This window comes from Alligator mississippiensis, chromosome 3, assembly GCF_030867095.1.
Source record: "Alligator mississippiensis isolate rAllMis1 chromosome 3, rAllMis1, whole genome shotgun sequence".
NCBI classification, from domain to species: Eukaryota; Metazoa; Chordata; order Crocodylia; family Alligatoridae; genus Alligator; species Alligator mississippiensis.
The window spans coordinates 273,609,074-273,630,610 of NC_081826.1; the positions used below are offsets into that span (position 1 = coordinate 273,609,074).

Here is a 21,537-nt window from a genome sequence, read left to right on the forward strand (position 1 = left end):
TGGCTTCCCTGTTTGATACATGTACTGAATTTTGGCCAGGCTGATTTTGAGGGGAAAGCTGAATAATGTATGTAAGAAAATACCATATGCTTGCAGAGTGCTGAGGGATCCATTATATGAAACTCCCAAAAAAATGTTTTGTGTTTTTTTAATGAAATTGTTCATGTCCAGTCAAACTCCATGTAACTGGGTCCCAAACTTTCTGGGATCATGGCTTCATTTTAAGATTGTGACCTCCACTAGAAATTGAATTTCTAAGGAGCTTGCAAACTCACTTGTATGTGCCTTGATGCCACCTGAAGTTGCAACTCCTAGTTTCTGAACTGCAACTCTAGATGCAGTTGGTCATGCTACTGTGTGCAACAGAATGTTATTAAAATACTTTGGCAGCAGAGGAAAGTATTCAGTCTTAAGTCTCCCAACACACTGAAGCAGTATACTAGCAATCTTCTAATGCATACCCTATTTGCAGTTTATTATTATATGAGTTAGTACAAAATTCCACATTATAGTTTTAAAACTGTCTATATTTTTGGTTGCATAAATTGTGACTAAACATATTCAGGAGCAACTTTTCCAAAACGATCCATTTAGTTATTTGAAATGTTTATTTCCAACGTCCCTGAAAGTACAAGTCTACAACAACTGCACAGGGCTGGGAATGCTACAATATTTTAGTCTGAGGAAGATAGCAATGTTTGAGTTACAAAAGTGTAGAAGAACATCTGAAAGCAGTAACTTCTTCCTCCTCTCCTCCCTCCTTTTTTTGGACTCTGTAATTTAAAAAAGAAAATTAAGTAGGTTTTTCTTTTCAAATACAATTAAAACAATTGTACCGCTGGTTTGACTGTTTCTGTGCTGTCAGCTGGAGACCATATTTTTCAGAATATCATAATTCCCTGAAAACAGGGATTTAGAGTAGAAACAATGACAATATTAACTGTGTGTGTGTGTATACATATAAAATATTAACTATATGAGCATGATAAAGTGGTCGAGTTCTCAAAAGCTTTCACTCCCTATGTATCTTATTTAGTTAGTCTATAAAGTGCATGTCTACCCTGCCTTCTGCAACATTAACTATAGTCAAACTCTAAAGGACTTAAATGCCTGACAAATCAGCCTATCAGATAACGGGGATATAACAGTTCACAATAAGTCTTCACTTAAGCAAATCTTTCAACACAATCCCACATAACATTCTTATAAGCAACCTGATAAAATATATAGATGAGAATACCATTTTGACACTAGTATTAAAGTGGCACTGTAGCTATGACTGTCCAGAAAATATGCAAAAGGCAAGGATTTTTGTGGGTGATATAGTTTATTGGACCACCTGCGTGGTTGGGATAGACTTAAACAAGCTTCCGATTATCATGGTACTTGCCCTGAGGAAGGGTACTGTGATACCCAAAGCATATTTCAGTTGGTCTAATAAAGGATATCACCCACAAAAAAATTGTCTCTTACATATTTTGATACTAGTAACTTACTGAAAATTGTTCTCTAAGAATAGCTGTTCATACTTTGCTGTCAAACTGGGAGAATGTATCTTGTGGGGTGACAGAGGGATCTTTTCTATTCTAGTATTATTATTTTTATTTATGACTTGGATAATGAGTACAGTAAAACTTGCAAATTATACAAAGTCCAAAGGGATTGCAAGCATTGTGGAGGATAGATTTAGCTTTCAAAATAATCTTGGGAAAGTGATAAAATGGTCTGAAATCAGGAAGATGAAATTCAGGGGGAAAAGCAATTTCAGAGGACTGCCCTAAGGAAGGAGAAATCAAATGCATAAAAACAAAATAGTGAATTTAGACAATACCATTGAAAAGTTAGAAGTTACAGTGAACCACAGCTGAATATGAGTCAACAAAGTGACAGATGTACAAAAAAAAAAGGTTAATGTCATTCTAGATTGTTTTTTAGGAGAAGTCCAGCAAGAAACACACTGGAGGTAATTAATTAGTACTGGTCAAGCCTCATTGGGGTACTACTCTTTAAGATAGCGGGTCCAGAAAAGAGCTACAAGAACAATAATAGATTTAGAAAATATAACCTTTGAGTGAAAGTTGAAAGAATAGTGTTAGTTTAGTCTAGCAAAGAGGAGATCTAAAAGAAACATGATAACACTCTACAAGGCTACATACAGACATTAAAAAAACCCTGAAGTGGAATCAATCTAAGTTACATGGTTTTCTGTAAGTGACCTAGGTAAGATGGGTAGCAACAGTATATACATTCACCCCTTGGTGAGGGAAGCAAGTAGGTTGCCTTCACTGGCCAAGGCCTACAGGTTAAGGGACCTCCTGCATGCTTCCCAGTATTCTCTGTGGGCTCCCCAGACTGCTGGAGCCCCCAGGCCACCCCAAATTTGCTGCCAGGCACAGGCAAGCATGTTCCAACATACACATCCCCCACCCCAATAGTAGTCCAGGACCCTGTAGCTGCAAGACAAAAAGCCTTGCAGCACCCCAGGTGCATATGGTCTGGGTACCTGCCAGCAGTAGTCAAGCTGCAGAGGTCACAGGGTTGATTCCATACAGACAAAGTCCCCATGTTGTGTCCCTGCCATCTCAACCCACCAGAGAGGCAAGCTGCCCACACCAACTCTAGCTTGAGGCGGGGGGAATCCATGCTGGGGTCTGGGTGGCAGGGTACCTGGCTCTGGCCACTGAGATGTGGTGTGCAGGAGCCAGGGTCAGGCTCCATGGGACTGTGTCCAATCACGTGGGTATGGGGATCCCTGGCTAGGTGTCCCAGAGCCAGGGTTGGGCTCTCTGGGGCTGTAACTTAGCATGGGGGCATGGGAGTCCCTGGCTGGGTATGTGGGAGCCAAGGTCAGGATCCATGGGGCTGTGCCAAAACATAGGGCATGAGGAACCCTGGCTAAATGTGCATCAGCCACAGTTGGGCTCCTTGGGACTGTGCCCGAGTGCGAGACTCTCCTGGGCTCAGTGCCAGGTACGTGTTTACATTGTGGGGTATTTCATGATGGGGTGCGAGATTTCAGCCTCAGCATTGCATCAAACATGCTGTAATAAAACTTGGCATTGCCATTTTTTGATTTACTATGAAATTACTTTGTGGAGAGAGCATGTTGGAAAATGGGATTTTTTTTCACATTTTTTTTTTTTTTTATCGTCCACCTCAGGTAAGTAATAGTCATCCTAAAACCAAAAATATTTGGTACCAAAAACATCTGCGGCCAAAGAAGAGAAGAATGTTGAAGAAAGCAGACACTTCTTGTGAAAAAAATAATTTAGTTTTCTGAGAAAAGTTTAAACAGAAAAATTTTACTAACCCTGCTTTTGAATCTGGGATCTGGACTCCACGGGTATTCTAAAATCTTGCTCTAGCAACCTGGATAAATTCACATATGTACAGAATGTAAGGCTAGAAAGGAGAAGACAAAAGTACAACTCACCCCTGAACTGTAATAATAAACATTATCTAGTCTAACTGCCTGCATAACAGCCCACTGGAATTCATCCAGTAGTTAAAGCTAATAACAGGTTGAAGTAGAATATATATGTTAGAGAGGACCATATACGAGAATATGTACTAAGAAAAAAATACCTGGTTCAAGTAAATACTAGTTCTTTATAAATCGATAGGGCCCAGAGGCCAGAGTCCCATTGCACCAAATGCAATACAAACATCCTGAATAGGCAAACCCAGGCTTGAAAAGGTTACAATCTTAAGCAGCTTGGAGTAAATAAGGTGTCAGAGTCCAGAGTGTAATGGTGAAATAATACATATACATTAATACAGCAACACTGACTTTAATAGAGCTATGCTGATGTACACCAGTTGAGAATATAGTCCAATGAGCATGCCTTCTCTACAAATAAATAGTAAAAACAAGTGTTGTACACTTTAGCAGTTCTTGATTTAAAAAAAATAATTTCTGAAATCAAGACTGTATTAGAAAGTTTTAAGAAAAATATCTGAAAGGTATGTGCATTTAATTTATCTAAAACAGTAAATAAAAAGTAGTACACAGGTAACAAAGGCTCTTGTTTGATGTCATAAATAGCTGTTAGCTGTAGTTACGTTAAATGTTGGAAATGAAGCATTGCCTAAAGGGTAACATTTGGTCTAATGTCTTCTGTTCCAAATGAACTGCAAAATAATCTGCCTATTTTGTTAACAAGAGGGTCAATGCTAAAAGGCAGGCATCAGTAGGAGGTAGCAAAATCACCTGGAACTATGATTCAGGCAAGTGACTACATAAACTGAAATCAGATTGACATATCTGTTGTAGACTGTTCGGACGGAGCATCTGGAAATAAGCACCCTAAATAAAAAAATGTGTTGGGAATGGAAACACATATATGAAAGTCTTGAATAATTTATGGAAAATTCCTATAAAATCAAATATAAAATAATTATCTGTACATAGTATTTATGATCCAATATATACAATTTAATACAAAATATTATCCCTGTTATAGACTCTGGGACGATTCAAAAATTCTACTAATTTTTATCACCTTTAAGACTAATTTCTATAAAACCTTTATACTTTCTATATACCTCTACTGAACTATGCCATAAATAATTGTTTAAAAACAGTGCTGTCCAACTTCCAAGCAGCCAGGGGCCACACCCCCCCATGGCCTGCACTAGCAAGGGCTGCACACCACACAGGCCATACCAGAGCAAGCCATAGGCCCCTGGGATGTGCAAGTATCTTCTTCCTCCCACCTTTCCTCCCCCAACCACACAGTCTTGCATCCACATTACATTCCCCACGCAGCATGGCACTACCTTTCTCCCTGGGGCAGAGCAGGAAGCAGCAGTCAGAGGAGGCGTGGGGGAGCCCAGAGCCCTCAGCTGCTGTTGCTGCTGAAGTAACGAAGGGGACTGAGTAGGACCCTAGTGGCCACAACTTAACCCCTCATGGACCACATGAACCCATAGGCCACCAGTTGGACAGCTCCGGTTTAAAGATAAAGTATATTATTCTGATTAAAATAATAAATTGGCTACTGTTTCCTCTGACAACACTTGTTGGCCATGGAGTAATTTTCAAAATAGCCTGGTATGTAGGAGAAGTAGATTGCTGGTATACTGGATGCACCAGCTTGCTGAATAACTACATACATTTCTGTTTATTCTTTCTGTCTTATTCTTCTCTCAAAACTGCTTTCAGAATATATGGAGGCAATATGGCTATAATGCCAAAGTGATCTGGTTCCAGATTAGAGATGTGAAAGTTTAAATGGTTAAATGATTCAATGGTAAGTATATTTATATCATCAATGCATTGCAGTTAATGTTTAGTGCCAGACACAGTCCAGAAGGGAAGGGAAGGGGAGGGAAGGGAAGAAGCAGCAGTGCCCCAGGAAGGCAGCTAGTCGCAGCATGCATCTCTGCCTTCACTGCACTGCTGACTTAGGAGGGAGGGAGGAAGGGTGAATGAGGAGAGAGTGGAGAGGGGACTAGTCTCAAGACAAAGGTGCTAGATATGTGTTATTGGTTAGCCATTTAACCAATATCATTACAGGAGTTTAAACGAGTAATTATTTAAACAATATTTACATTGCTGTTCCAGATATAACAGGGTGGAGCACAACACTCCCATCTTTTTTATTTTTGATCATTTCAAAACTAATTGTAAAAAACAGATGGGAAATATAGGCTGTTTTCTGAGCTTGCAAAAAATAACACTGTCCTGATATGAAGAGGCCAGGAAAAGTGTGCTGTCTAGGCCCAAAGTTTGCAAGACGTCTACCTGAGGTTAGATTGTTATTCAGTGTCTCAGTAACAACAGGGCTAATTGGTACTCTTGTCCTCTCTGCTTTTGAATGATGAGGCATATTGCGGCTTCAGTCAAATTGCTGGTTGATTCTTTCATGAGCTGAAAACACACTCAATAATTTAACCATTTGGGTTTGGCTAAATTAAAAACTGTATATCAGTAAATGGTTTTAATGGGTCATCAGCTTACACAGCAATCTAACATTAAAGTAAGAAATTGTTTTCAAGTTTATGAGAAACCAACACACAGTATTTAAGGTTTTAACTAATAAGAAACTATTAGTATAATAGTACATGAAAGCACTGGCCCATTATTTCCATGCATCCCTTTCTTGCACTGAAGATATCATTAGCTGTAATCTCTAATTAAGGATTTGTTTCTATTACTGTATGTCCTACCTCCCAGACAAGAAAAAGCCACAGACTGAGAATGGAAAAAAACAACTTGAAAAAGGTCTAAACCTGAAAGATAACTTAGCCCAGATGGGAATGGAAAAGGTTAAGACCTAAACAAATTAAGTTGGTAACCATTATTGCATCTGGAAACAGCCTGTGTTCAGTGCTCACTGACAAGTCTTGATCTTGCAGACAACACTGCATGAACTAAATCAGTGGGTCCAGTACTTTGTGTTTTTTCTAAGGAAAGATGGATTTATTTTTTAATTCTGAGCTCACCCAAACAATGTAGGTTTGGAAGCCTGACTTCAAATTTATTAATCTCTTTTCAAGAGAGACTGAAAATAAGCAGGGGGAAAATCCACTGAACAGGAAAGTAAAAATGGCTCATAGGGTGTGTCCAGACAACCCCAGGGAACCAAACTTGTCCACGCACAAGTAGCAGCAGTGCACCCTGCACCACCACTACTTGTCCCCAGGGAATGCCCGTGCCACACACGCTTTGCCATGCAGCAAGTTGCCCCAGATGGGGTAGGGAAGGCTGGGGCCAGCACTGAGCTGGTCCCATCAGCCTTACCTGGGGTCATGGGGCTTCCCAGGGCTGCAGCCATGCCAACTTTGCCGAGCAGAGCCTGGCTGGCAGCAGAGTGTGGCTCCGCATGGCCTGGCTCTGTTTTTTAGCAGCGTGCGCTGCCTGAGCGGGCGTTGCTCCAGTTTTCCTTTCTGCATTTTTTTTTTACCCCTGGATATCCAGGGGTCAAAAAAACCCATGGAAAAAAAACCTGGCACAGCACGCACTTGGGCAGTGTGCCCTTGCAGCATGGAGAACACCAGACTCTGCAGTATATGGTGCTGCAGACATGTTTGCAGCACCACATACCACACAATCGCACTCATCTGGACATGCCCACAGAGAGCATATAGAGTGAAAAAATATAGTGACCAACTTGAACAGAACTTTAATGGTACCAAGTGCTGACTTTAACATAAAATCCTGTCCCTTTTCCCTAATAAAGGGTCTATAATTTTATTTAGATAAAAATACATGTTTTTATTAATAACCTGATGACCAGACTTTCACAAGGATGTATATACCATCCTAGATTAACATTCTCAGGGATCACACAAGTATCAGTTTATGTACCTGGTCATTTCTAACTCTTGCCCCAGATCACTCTTGGAAAGCAAGTGGTTTAAATTAGAGGTTGAAAGTCAACATGGTCAGATTAGGTCTGTAAACCCCAAAATAATGTGAGAGGTTCACAAAACACAAAACTCCAATGGGATCACCATCCTAGATTTTTTTTTTTGTCCTTCTTTAAAGGAAGAAATTAATATTGATGTTCTAGATTATCAGTAGAATATTTGTAAGAAGATCCTTATTATTAAGCAGATACAGTAGCCTCTGTCAAGGTTGCAAATACCTTCAATTACAAAGCCCTCTTGTAATGCCTTCCTCACAAATTTCCCGGTAATTTTGACATAGAGATCAGTTATCTGAAATTTTCCATATTCTTAAGTATATGAAGAATATCTTCACAGGACACATCTACATGTGCAATTAATGTGAAGCACTAAACTCCGGAGTTTATTTGCTGGAGTTTATTGCTCCCAAGCACACTGTTTAAATGTGTGCCTGGGAGCAATAAATTCTGGAGCAATAAACTCCAGCATTTATTGCCGTTTGAATGTGCGCCTAGAAGTACAGCATGTTGAGCCAGGTCGGAGCAGTTCCAGGTGGCAGGGTGGCCCAGGGGTCAGCCTGCCAGCCCCAGGCTGCTCCCCCTAGCCCAACATGCTGTGGAGGGGCTGGCTGGGGCACAAGGGTGCTTCACTGCTGGGCTAGCCATCAGGTAGCCCCCACACGCTCATGCCCCAGCCAGCCAGGGAAGCATCTACATGCGCGCTGCTGCGGAGTTTTTTAAATTAGCTTACTCCAGGCTAATAGGAGAGCACATGTAAATGCCAAGATGTTTTCTGTGCAGCCAATTAATCAATGCATAGTATATGTCTCATGTAGTTGTGCCCACAAAATCTGAAGAAAATCTATAAATCTAGTTTTGAATTATAGGCCATTAAGTTAGCCATTTGAAATGTTGATTTTTATCTATTATTTTTCTCTTCCTTTAGCTCAGAAAAATTATTTGTTAATACCTTTCAAACATCCCACAAAGCTTAAATCTCCTTGAAAGCTTATATAACTGCTATGCAATTGCAAGTGATTTTTTTAACTACTTTTTTTTCAGTGAAAGATAAAATACAGAGCTCACATTGTTGGGCATTTGTAGATTTAAATAAACCCAATGAAATAAAGACAGTTGAAGTCAAAAATGTTAAAGTCCTACTTAGGCATCAGTAGAGTGATCAGTCAAGAATACAGAAGTTTCCCACTGGTAGATCACCACAAGAGATTCATCAACATAGGAGATATTGGTCATAGCTACAAATTTCAGATAATTGCAACTAGCTCACAATATGAATAAAATATTCATCTTTCTAATCTACAATCTTAATTTCACCATCAAACCCAAAGCATAACTGAATACAGGGATTAAATCTATAGGTGCATCTACATGTGCACTTCACTGTGGAATAGACTAATTAGTTCTGCAGTAAAGCATCACCATCTACACATGCACCAGTATTAGGGCACAATAAACTCATTAACTCGGTCATAAGGTAGTCGGGGACAGTACTATCTTACGGCAGAGTAAGTAACTGTGCTGAAACGCACATGTAGATGGTGACAGGGATTGCTTGGGACAAGACTCCTAAAGGTCAGGGGCTCCCTGTCACATAGCTACACAGCTCCACCCTCTCATCGCACTCATGCCCCAGCCTGGCTTCACTACCCAGAGCCCGGGGAACTCCCAAGCTCCCTGCCAACCTGGGGCTGCTCCACCCTGGCTCAAACTACTGCCATTCTGGGCACACGTGTAGATGCTGTGCCTGGTAGCAGTTTCCTCTAGCTCAAATAGGTCCAGGATTTATTGTGTTGCATTAATTGCATGTGTAGATGCACCCAGAGTCACCCAAAAAGAGTCTTGTTTAAGAAAATTACAGACTACATCCACCTAAGATGTTCCTCATTGTTATTGTAAAATCTTCAGTTGACATTGACAATATAGACAGGTCCCAGAAATCTTCTGTCTCAGACCTGCCTACTAGGGGTATGAGAAATAGGCTGTATTCAATTCAGATTCAGCCCAAATTGGGGACAATGATTTGATTTGTTGATTCAGATCACTGTCCCAATTCAATTCGGCTGAATCCGAATCTGAAAATTTGATGCTGATTTGGAGACTCAGCAATTCGGGCATAGACACAGCTTTAAATGTTTTTTCTACATACCTCGAGGTACCAGGCATGGCTTGTGAAAGCTGTGATGCTGGGGCAAATGGAGCGTCCCACAGGAGCATGTGGGGGGGCGGGGGTGCTGCATGCTCAGTGGCGAACCTGGAAGCAGACTGGAACTACTTCCAGTCCCCTTCCGGGTCCACCACTGAGCATGCTGGGCCCCACCACCCCCGCCCCCGCACATCCTCTGGCTCAGCAATCTGCCATGGGGGGACCGCAGGTACCTCCCCAGACCCAGGAGGCACCAGTCGCTGGTGCCAGGGGAGCGCAGGGGCAGCGGGCCTGCGCACTCCCCAGCAGACCCGGAAGTGAACCGGAAGTGCTTCTGGTCCACTTCCGGGTTTGCTGCCGAGCGTGTTGGGTACCCCTCGCCCCCCATGCTCCTGTGGGATGCTCCATCCGCCCCACCATCGCAGCATTCACAAGCTGCCTTGTACCTTGAGGTATGTAGAAAAAACTTTGAAAGCTGTGTCTATGTCTAAATTGTCAAATCTCTCCGAATCGATTTGAAGGGTTCTGATTTGATTCAGAGATTAAAAAGTCTCCTGATTCAATTCAGATTCAGAGATTCGGCCACTGACTCAGGCCAAATCTCCACCAAATTAAATCAGCTACTGAAGCTTCGCACGGCCCTACTGCCCACTATCCTCACCTCACATTTTTGGAAGGCCCTTGTGGTGAGTCTAAGCACAAAGCTGTTTCAGCACATTTCTGGGCCTCCCATCTTCTCACAGTGTAGTTGGGGAGGACTTATACACTGCAAGATTGGGGTTCAGGATGTCATTCACTTCTTTCCCATCATTTTACTTCTGGCCGTTCTACACCTATCTCACTTCTCTCTATTGACCTTCCAGAAGACTCAGAAGGTGCCTTCTAAACCTTTGTAGCCACTATACCTTCCTGAGCTAGTGACCTGCTGTGATGTACTACAGGTTTTATTGTAATATATTTCTGTGTAAACTATGTTTTTTGCAATGATGTTGTATGCCTTGGTTTCCCCCTGGCTAATATATACAGTAGGAAGGAATGGATTGAAGAAACAGTGAAGAAAAAGATCTGCCTACCTAAGGAATAAGACAAGGGGGTCCTTTAGCACTGATATAGTATTGAATAGCTTTGTGGGCATATCAATTAAAAGTGATATGTCTAGAGGAGATGGAGATAAACATGACAATGAGGGAAGCGGGCGGTGCAGGCTGAACAAATAGGCTCCAGAGAGAGCCTGGAGATTGAGATGAGTGAACAGCTCTGGATATTTGGAGCTCGGGACCTAGAAAGTCTGAAAGGGGAACAGCTGTGTAACTTTGGGGTGCTCAACACTGTGTGGGCTGGACTGGAGACAGAGGGACTGCTTAAACCCATTGGTAGTAGGGGCAGAGGCTGGGTGGCATTGGCCCCATTAAACCCCTTTACTGAAGAGATTGTTTGTTTTGCTGCTGAAAACTTAAGGTTGCACTGGGTCTCCCCAACAGGAGGTAAATCCCTTCACTCAGAAGCAAAACCAGATGCTCGCTAATTGAGTCAGTCATGGAGTACCAGGGAAAGTGAGAAACCAAAAGGCCAGGATCTGGGGGTGGGAGAAAGCCTGGGCTACCCACCTGCACTAGAACCCATGCCTGGGCTGGTTTTAAGGGGTACCTGCAGAGGCCAGACAAGGCCAAAGCAAGCAGCTCCTTCAGAGGCTGCTCTGTGACACCTGTCCAATATCTTCCAGCTGGTAGAGAGAGAATCTGCAGTTGGCTAATAGCTAAAGATTTTCCTGACACCTACCTATCTCATGAATCATAAACAAATTCAGTGAGAGCTACAAAAAAACTGTGAATAGGTAGGAGGTAATCTGGGGACACGGTGGAGACTACCAAGTGAACTCAAGCACGTGCGTAGATTCTTAAGTTGTTCCCAGCCTCAGAGAATTCTATTGAATTCTAGTGAGGAAAGTTTTCAGTTCATGTTGGGACCTGTGATGCACAAGGACAGTTCATATACAAGAACTCACCCATTCTTAACTCTATCCCAGACTCAAAAACCAAAGGGAGATAAATTACCATACCTTTTTAGGGTAGATTTCTTGATGTCAAGTTATACCATCTTTTCAAATAACTTTCCTTGGATTTTTGTACACATGCTTCCGCCGCAGCGCCAAGCATTTTTCAAAGTGCTCGGGGACTGTGGTGCATACATTTGTATTCACAGCAAAATTCACGTCTGAGCTAAGAAAATGGCAGCGGTTCACTTTTGAACTAAAACACATCAAAGGTGTTTTAGTTCAAATGTACACCACCGCATGTTCAAATGCACATGCACCGCCATGCATATGTGACATAGCGCCAGGCACGTCAGCTCACGTGCAGAGCAGACTCGATTAATCTGGCATGATCTAGATTTCTGATATGTCAAAGCAGACAAAAGTATGTGTATAAACACCCATTATTTATTAACAGAATATGCTGTTGAAGGTGGTGAGACAGAACTGTTCTTGCAGTATCAAACATCTAAGTCACAGTCACACATGTAAACTTTGGGGCTTCCCTAATCAAATCTGGCATGGTGCATGTTTTGTTAACCACTGGCTTGCATTCATAACATAAAAGAAGACAGACCATATCTTGTTTGTCCTCCTATATCCCCTGTGCTCAGCTTTTCCCTGGGTCCTTCCCTGCTCCTTCCTAGCATGGAGGAAAGCGGCCCCTCGCCCACCCCATGGCTAGTGCTCCCTGCTGCAGCCACTCGCAGCCCATGCAGGTCTGTCTGGAGCAGGTACAGGCAGCCCCAGGTGGGCTGAAAGTGGCTGCAGCACAGGACACCAGGCACGAGGTAGGCGAGGGGCCACTTTCCCCACCCCCCCGGGCTCAGCATCAGCTTCTAACCTGGCCCTGCTGCCAGCCTGGGCCCCACACCAGCTCCAGCCTCACCCATCGACAGCAGCTGTGGCCCCCCCACTTGCCACGCTGGGCAGTGTTTGCCACTGCCGCCTGTGTGCTGCCCAGCACACGAGTTCCGGGTGGGCAGCAGCAGCCAACATTGCCTGGCATGGCAAGCAGGGGGCTGCAGCTGCTGCCACCTCATGCAGCCCCAATGGGTGAGCTCTGAGCCAGCATGGGGCCCAGGCTGGCAGAGGAGGTGGCTTACAAGCTCGCCCCATGGCTGGCACCCCATGGCTGGCACCCCACACTGCAGTCACTTGCAGTGCACATGGGGCTTCCTGTGCCTACTCCAAACAGCCCCGCGTGGGCTGTGAGCAGCTGCAACAGGGAGCGCCAGCCAAGGGGCGGGTGAGAGGCTGCTTTTCCCCGTGCTCAGCACCAGCTTTTTCCCTGCTGGAGGTCGGGGCTGCACGCTACCCCCCACCTGTACCACAGGGCTGGGGAGTACTGGGAGTGAGTGGGTGGGGAGCTCGGGGCCCATACCAGTGTCCCCCGGTCAGTGCCAGTGGGGCCCAGAGCAGGGCGGCAGGAGCGCAGGGTCCCAGCCGGCAGGGGCTCTATGGAGCCAGGCCAGCTCCTCCCCAGCCCGGCTCCACAGACCCCTCCCAGCCTGCGCCCTGGTCTGGGCCCCACAGGTGCTGGCCCTGAGACATTGGTCCCAAGACGGTGACCAGGGGGCGGAGCACCTGTCAAGGGGTGGGGCTACCCATGCAGCCCTCGACAGCCTGCCAAAACTGGGTATGAGGCCCTCCGCCTGAAATAATTGCCCACCCCAGGCATAGACTATGTATTTTTCTACATTTCTGTTTCACATGGTATCTTATCCTTCTTCTATTCTTCTGATGATCCATGGGGCAGAGGCCCCAGGCCTGATCCAACAACCTATCACCTCAAATGACCACACTCTCTCAGTATCATCAATATCTACCTGGATTTCTCTCTATATATATAAATGGCAAAATATTCAGTATGGAAATGCCTCCTGAGAGTTGTTGCTTGGATATATCTTGTCTCTATTTCTCTCTATGGACCAAGCTTCCCAGCTAGACTCTACATGCTATGATTTGTCTTCTTGTTCAGCTAACATGGTAACCTAGAAGCCTTTAGAAAAATTTATTTTGGAAAGGTAAATTTTGATGAAGAAATTAATTTGAAACATTTGAGCACTGTGTCTTTTTAAAGTACATGAATTGTTTTCTATAGCATTTATAACATCAGCTAAATCACAAAAAAGTACATTGTACTTATTTACTATTTGAGATTAAATATAAAAAAATCTCCCCCTGTATGAGAAGACATACTGGGAGCATCTACATGAGATGCTTTACTGAGCAACAGAGCTAATTATTGTGCAGTAAGCATCCACGCCAACACATGCAGATGTTTTCTGCACAGTAATTGGTTCTAATTATGAGTAAATTTGTTCCCTGCAAATGCAAGTAGCAAGTTTACTCAAGATTACTTACTGCACAGTAGCATATGTAGCACAGTAGACACCTGGCCAGGAGCAAATGTGCTCCTGTTCAGCCTGGCAGCAGGGAGCAGGAGATTGCTTCCTGCCCCTAGGAGATGCCTGCTGCCAGGGTGAGCTCCACCACTGAAGCCCCCGAGGGGTCAATGTCTCCCTGCCCTGGCAGCAGGAAGCTCCCAGCCCTTACTGTGCAATCACGGGACCCAGCTTAGAGATCCTTCTCTCCCAGCACCAGCTTTGTGGTCATGGGGCCGGCACTGGGACATTCTTCTCTCCCAGGGTCTCCCAGCACCAGCCCTGTGACTGCAGAGCTGCCACTGGGAGAGAAGGCTCACCCATCCCAGCTTTGTGACTATGGGGCTCGAGCTGGGAGAAAATAATCTCCATATGCTGGCCCCATGACTGCAGGGCTGATACAAAAGATAAGGATCTCCTGGCCCCATGATCGCAGAGAAGGGGCTGGGAGTTCCCTGATGCTGGAGCAGAGGGACATTGTTCCTGGCTGAGTTCCAGTGGCGGAGCCCACCCTGGGAGCAATGTTCCAGCCCCTACCAGGAGACAGGCCCCTGGGCTCTGGCCCCTGGGCTAGTACCCAAGAGAAGCCTAGAGCTCCCACTGGCTGCTGCAGGGACCTGTTGCATGGCTGTAGGGAGCAGGAGCAATCTGCTGCTAAAAGCAACAAATCTGCTCCTGCATCCCCACATGTGTACACACATGCCCAGGGAAATTTATTCTTGATTTGCTTACTTGAGAATAAAATGGTCCCAGATTATTTGCACATGTAGATACACCCACACACAAGCCAAAAAATTACATCTGGTGAGTACCCAACTGGGTCTAGTCTAATCTGTCTAGGTTTTTATACCATGCTCATCACTGCAGTATTTGAGTGACTTTAAGCAACTTGAGTAATAACTGCCATGTTTTTTTTCTCCAATACCCTCTCCAGAGGAAAAGTAGGTGCAATGGAGTCTTTTTTGGAATTTTTTGGTGCAGCATATATATTTACATATGTAACTTAGAAAAGTCTGTGTGTTTCTTAGAAAAGTGAAGGCCAAAGAAATGTGTCTTAAACTTAGGTCAGAGGTGAAGTTTGTGATGGTTTCTAGTTTCTGGACAAGTTGGGTTCCTCCTCTCCTGTACAGAGACGCTTTTTCCCATTGTGTCATAGAAGAAAGCTGTTGATTACAATCTTCAGGCACCTATACATGTGCAACAAGGCTGCTCTGACATGCTGTAAATATAGCACACCCTCCCGCCCCCACTCCCAGAGCATGTGTTTAAATGCCCTTCATCAACAAGTGTCTTTAGCTATTATGGAACCAGGGCACTAAGCATTTGGAAGCTAAGGACTGAGGTTTCAATTTCTGTGTGTTTGCAGTACACAGAGCTGATAAGGAGATGTACAACCACCATCAGCAGTAGCTGGAGCTTGCTAAATGCTAAAGGGTTTGTGTCCAGGTATACAGTATTGCTGTAGTTCAGCCAAAAGGAAATCTACACACAAGAGAATCTCCGATGATTTCAGTAGTTTTACTCTTTTTTTCTAATGTTAAGCAAGTGTGCAGCATTTGGGGTAATAATGCTGAAATGATAAGGATGAAACTTTTACTTAAATTATACAAGACAATAAAACTAGATCTTCATCACAAGAGGAAGACACCTGGAAATGAAAAGGAAAAGAAGAGGGATCGCAATGAGTGCATTGCAGGCAATACGTGACACTGAACTTTCAACACAAAAGTGTATGAACAGGCCCATATTTGCACATCTAAACATTTTGCTTCACTATCAAAGACTGAAATAGCTATGCAAGACATTTTGGAAACAGAAAGACTGATCCAAATATGTAAGTTCAAAAGCTCTTTAAGAATGAGTCAGACTGGATAGGTTAACAAGATTGAATTGCAACCTAAAATTTGAACTTTTTTAGTACTTTTAACTAGTTTGGTTAACTAGCCTGCATATTTATTTTTCATTTTCACATGCCTTTAAATTTTATTTCCTTCTATTGTCTGCTTCTAACCTCAGGGGATACAAATCATGTAAAACAGGCTTTCTCCTGAGGTTTTTTTACATTTTTTGGTTCTGGACAAACATACAAAACAATTTCAATCCTTCTTACCTTCTCAGAATTACAATTTTAGTATTTTCCCATTTTTATCTCAGGGAAAATCAGGAACTACAGAGACAATTGAGGTGACAAGTCAGACTGAACTTCACCCTATTGGTCATGTCTACACAAGATGCTTTACTACACCTAAGCCTAGTTTACTGCACAGTACAGGCACACATCTACATGTGCATGCCCTTACTGCACAGTAAAAATGGCTTATCCTGACAAAAACTGATACCTGCAAATGCAGGTATCAAATTTAAACATAATTAGTTAAAGTGCAGTAATGTGCATGTAGACCTGACCCAACACAAACTTTAGTGCTGGGTCTGCCCAGCCACTAGGGGGCCACCTTGAGCACAGCCCCAGGGATCCTGGCTAGCCACCTGTCCTGCCCCAGGGCTGGGCTGCTCTGTGGTAGCCCCTAGCTGCAGGATATAAAAGCCTGTGGCTATTTTGTGCTCTGAGACACACACACACGGACCTTGGAGCACTGCCAGCTCTGCCTAGGACCTGGGCTGTCTCTGCCAATCCTGTCCCCTAGGCAGAGCTGCTGCTTGGCCACAGATGAATGTTATAAAGGGCTGCAGCCTGCTGTATCCCCTGCCCAGCCTTGAGATTGGTGACCTCATGGCCCTCTGGAAAAATGCAGCGGTTCAGAGACAGTTCACGCATGGTGGGCGCTCGAAAACCTATATTTATGAGGCCTTGCTGGGCGGCATGTGGGAGCTAGAGCACTCCCAGATGGTGCAGCAGTGCCACATAAAGATCAAGGCCTTGTGGGCACACAGGATGGCCATGATCAACAAAAATTGCCAGACTGGTCATGCCCACAAGACCATGCCCTTTATGTGGCAGCTGACCAACATTTTGGCACCTCACCCAGGCCACAACCCTGCAGTTAACACCAGCAGGGACTGCCTGCCCAAGCCCCCACCCTGCCCTGACCCCTCTAGTGGTGAAACCTTCCTGATGGAGGGGCCCTCAGGTGTTCAGCACCCCACCCCACCCACCTGCACAGCTGCTGCACCCACTACCAGCTTGGGGTGTCCTGGCCAGCAGCTGCCTTATGAGCTCAGCATCCCCAGACCCCACCACAAGGAGCAGCCGGTCATGACACCACCAGACTCCAGAAGTACCAGCTTCTTCTGCGGGTGGGGGGGAGGGGGGGGCAGAGGGGCCAAGCTGAGCGCCAGCCCACAGCACACTGAGGGCTGAGGACACTGGGCACAGCCAGAAGACATTGGCAATGGGGAAGCCTGCACTGAGCCACCTGCCTCGCCAGCCCCAGCTCTCTCACTGAGGAGACAGCCCTAGCCACCCCTGCCCCGACCCCTGCTCCCCTCCCAAATCAGCCTGCCCACACTCCCTTGGTCTTTGGTTCCCCCTCCACAGCATGCAGAGAGGCAGGATATGGTTCAAAACTTTATTAAACAGTCCATGTCCCTGAAGCTGGGTGGCCACAGGCCTCTTACACACCAAGGAGGTCACTGATACTGGCAGCAATGTCCTCCTCAGGAGTGAGGGGCTGGGATGTGCAGCACAGCCACAGGTAGCCCTCCAGGTAGCAGGAGAGGTTGCAGGGGAGCCTGGGCTTGCCCCCCATGCCACTGAAGCTCAGAATCCTAAACAAGGACTGCAGGTGTGCCCAGGGCACCAGGAGGATCAGCAACAGCAGGGCATACTGGCTTGGGCACCCCTCAACCTGCACAAACAGCTCATCGCACACCACCTGGGACACACACAGCAGGGGCATGCTTGAGGCACAGCAGTGGTGCAGTGGGGGACTGGCCCCAGGGTTTCTCCCTGGAGAAGCCCCCAGTGGGGGGAGGGGGGAGGGCACAGTCAGCTCCTTGTCCCAGTTGTCAAGGAGCCCCCCATGTCCCGAGCCCAGGTGCCATGGGCTGGGCAGCAGCACAGCGGAGCAGGTGGCCTGCAGAGGCAGAGGCAGAGTGGGGGAGTGGGGACTGGAGCCACAGCAGTAGGTGCTACCAGCAGCCTAGCCTGCTCTGCTCTGGGAAGGAGGCAAAGTAAGTAAGCTGCCTGCAGCCAGCACCCAGCAGCCCATGAGCCACAGGATCACCAGGAGGATCAGCAGGGATGGGGTGCTTGGCCACTAGCCACCTCAGCCCAGGCCTGCCTGGCCAGCTTACAATGGTTCCTGGGCACCCATGCATGGCCGACCCCCAATCTGAGGCCGGGCAGCACACAGCCCCTGGTGTAGAATATTTTATCTATGAAATGTTGCAAACTCTCAGAAAAGGCTTCTGTCTCTTGCCTCTGCAGGGCCAAAATCTGGATATGGCAGAGACCCCACCAGCCCCAGTGGGGATGCAGGCTCCGAGTTCCTGCCACCCAGTGATAAAGCCATCCGGATATGGCTAAACCATATGGGACAACTGACAACTGACACCCAGGAAAAAGCCAACCTGCTTAATGGGTATTTTGTGTCAGGTTTTCACCAGTCCCAAGGGACAGCATGCTCAATATGGTATGGGAAGGTTAGGGTGTGGGAGAATTACCCTTCATCAATGTAGACCATGTGAAGAAATACCTTGAGAGCCTGGACACCTTCAAGTCAGCTGGCCCAGACAGTTTACACCCCGGGGTACTTAAGGAGCTGGCAGGCATCATAGCTCAGCCACTGGCATGGATCTTTGAGAACTCTCGGCGCTCTGGTGAAGTGCCCGAAGATTGGAAGAAGGCCAATGTGAGGCCTATCTTCGAGAAAAGGAGAAAAGTAGATCTGGAGAACTACAGGCCCATCAGCTTGACCCCTATCCCTGGGAAGATCTTGGAAAAAATTATCAAAGAGATCATTCTTGACAAAGTAGCTAGCTGATGGCAACATCCTGAGGGACAGACAGCACAGGTTTGTTGTGGGTAGGTCTTGCCTGACCAATCTCATCTCCTTCTATGACCAGGTGACACCTGGACAACGGAGAAGAGATTGAAGTCATATATCTTGATTTTCAAAAATCCTTCAACCTGATATCCCATGATCATCTCATAGAAAAACTGGCCAACTGCAGCCTTGACTACATCACAGTCCACTGGCTAGGGAATTGGCTCTGAGGTTGGACCCAGAGACTGGTAGTTGACAGAAGTCAATCATCTTGGTGTGCTATGACCAGTGCAGTCCCCCAAGGCTCCTTCCTTGGGCATATACTCTTTAACATGTTTATTAACAATATAGATATTAGTGCCAGAAGCGGACTGACTAAGTTTGCTGATGACACCAAACTTTGGGATAAAGCGTCCATACCTGAGGATAGGCTGGTGATCCAGGCTGACCTTGACAAGCTCAGAAAATGGGCAGATGAAAACCTGATGGCGTTCAACACTGAAAAATGCAAGGTACTCCACCTTGGGGAAAAAAACCCTGCAGCACACCTATAGACTCGGCAGTGCTATGCTTGCTAGCACCACAGCTGAAAGGGACTTGGGGGTCATGATTGCCCACAAGATGAATATGAGCCACCAATGTGTTGTTTCAGCTGGTAAAGTGAGCAAAACTCTGGCTTGCATCTCTAGATGCTTCTCAAGCAAATCCCAGTATGTCCTCCCCCTGCTGTATCAGCCTTGGTGAGGCTGCAGCTGGAGTACTGCATCCAGTTCTGGACTCCACAATTCAAGGAGGATGTGGAGAAGCTTGAGAGAGTCCAGAGGAGAGCCATGCACATGATCAGAGGGCAAGAGAACAGGCCTTATGATGAGAGTCTGAGAGCTATGGGCTTTTCAGCCTGGAAAAGCGCAGGCTCAGGGGGTACCTGGTGGCTGTCTATAAGTATATAAGGGGATCTGGGGGAATGCCTGTTCACCAGAGCACCCCAAGACATGACAAGGTTAAACTGTCACAAACTCCTCCAAGACCGTTTCAGGCAGGACATAAGGAAGAACTTCTTTACTGTCCGAGCTCCAAAGGTCTGGAACAAACTGCTGCCAGAGGTGGTGCAAGCACCTACTCTGGACTCCTTGAAGAGACATTTGGATCTTTATCTTTCTGGCATCCTTTGACCCCAGCTGACTTCCTTCCCCTGGAGCAGGAGGCTGGACTCAATGATCTTCCGAGGTCCCTTCCAGCCCTAGTGTCTATGAAATCTATGGATGTTTCAGTGGTGCACACTGGATAGGACCATCCTGCTCCAGTGGCTTATGGAAGTGGTAGAGGAGCAGGAGGCATGAGCATAGGCCTGGTAGGCAGAGGACATCACCCAGAAGACCGTCCGAGAGGAGGAGTGGGACCGGGTGCAGCAGGGCATGGATGGATGCCCTGGTGTGGGAGTTCATTGAGCTCCTCCAGCAGCAGATGGCCCTCAAGGCCCAGGTAGTGGAGGCCACAGACACCAACCACCAGACCCTGGACCTCATCCTGAGCCTGGCAGTCATGTCCATGTCCCCCACTGCTGGCCCCCAAGACCCCTGGGTCCCACTTGCCACCCCATAGCAGGCCTCTGCCTGGCCCTGGGAGGAGGTACTCTGGTACCTCCCACCCACTAGAGCCCCTGGTCCAGTCCCCATCCCAGGTCCCCTGCTACCTGCCTGGGCCCAGCCCCACTGCTTGCCCCAAGCCTATGCACCCAAGCAATCGGAGGTGCCAGGTGCAGCCCCACAAGAGGACACTGGCCCTGGACTCAGGCAACAAAATTTACAACAAGGTATACTCCTTTCAGTCCAGTTATGGTCACTACTAAAGCCCTAAATAGCTACGTGGATTTTTAGTATATGTTTGAGTCCTTCAAAAACGTTGTGGTTAATTTGCAAAGCATTACTTATTTTTCTCTAGATATTCATGCCCAGTCTACCTTATGTAGGAGGTCAGATTGTAGCTGTAATTTCTTCTTTCCTGTGTTCTTAATGTTGATGGATAGTTTTCATGCTTAGCTTGGAAGTTGAAAAGGGAGTTTTCCTGTGAGGCCCAAATGGGAACCAGTAATAATGCACTTAAAAAAAAAGGCAATGTAATGGAAAGGAAGGATGAAAGGACTTGTAAGAGACAGTGACAATTTATGGCAAAGAACCATGCCTTTGTGTTTTTCTCCCTTCGGAAATGAAGCTATAAATATTCACCTCCTAGTTTGCTTAATAGTTTGTTCACTAGGCCAGTGTATAAAATGGAGGTGGGAGAGCAGGATTAGATATAGATAAGGGAAGATTCTTTATTAAATTACACTGTGAATTAGGTGTAAATCCATTAGGTCCAGTACAATGTCCAGATTTTTACCAGTGTAAAACCAATGGCATAATGTCAGAATCTGGCCTTCCAATCTACCATTGGATCAGTTTTTGACATATTTATTAAGGAAACTGCTATAATAGGTCCCAGAAAAAACAGGTTATAATAAACTATGGGCTAGATCCTTTACTCCGACAGTTTAAAGCAGCCCTTAAACTGTGGTCCATAAAAATCAGATGTAGTACAAAGTTGCTGTAGAAAATAAACAGTAATATGAATAACTGTGTAAGTATGAGCATTTGAAACTTAATAACTAAAAACTACA

The 21,537-nt window shown here is 45.7% G+C and overlaps 2 long non-coding RNA genes across 2 annotated transcripts in view; one reads left to right on the forward strand and one right to left on the reverse strand.

The window, feature by feature from the left end:
- Window positions 1-546: 546 nt before the first annotated feature.
- Window positions 547-9,828, reverse strand: LOC132249161 (uncharacterized). The gene is made up of 3 exons (XR_009460569.1): window positions 9,520-9,828; window positions 3,311-3,369; window positions 547-773 (listed from the first exon to the last, which is right to left on the reverse strand). It is a non-coding gene; the product is annotated as an uncharacterized LOC132249161 (long non-coding RNA).
- Window positions 9,829-9,887: 59 nt separating this feature from the next.
- Window positions 9,888-21,537, forward strand: part of LOC132249626 (uncharacterized) — a 55,478-nt gene continuing 43,828 nt past the window's right edge. The window contains exon 1 of the long non-coding RNA XR_009461137.1: window positions 9,888-9,968. This is a non-coding gene — a long non-coding RNA (uncharacterized LOC132249626). The remainder of the gene's footprint in view (window positions 9,969-21,537) is intronic.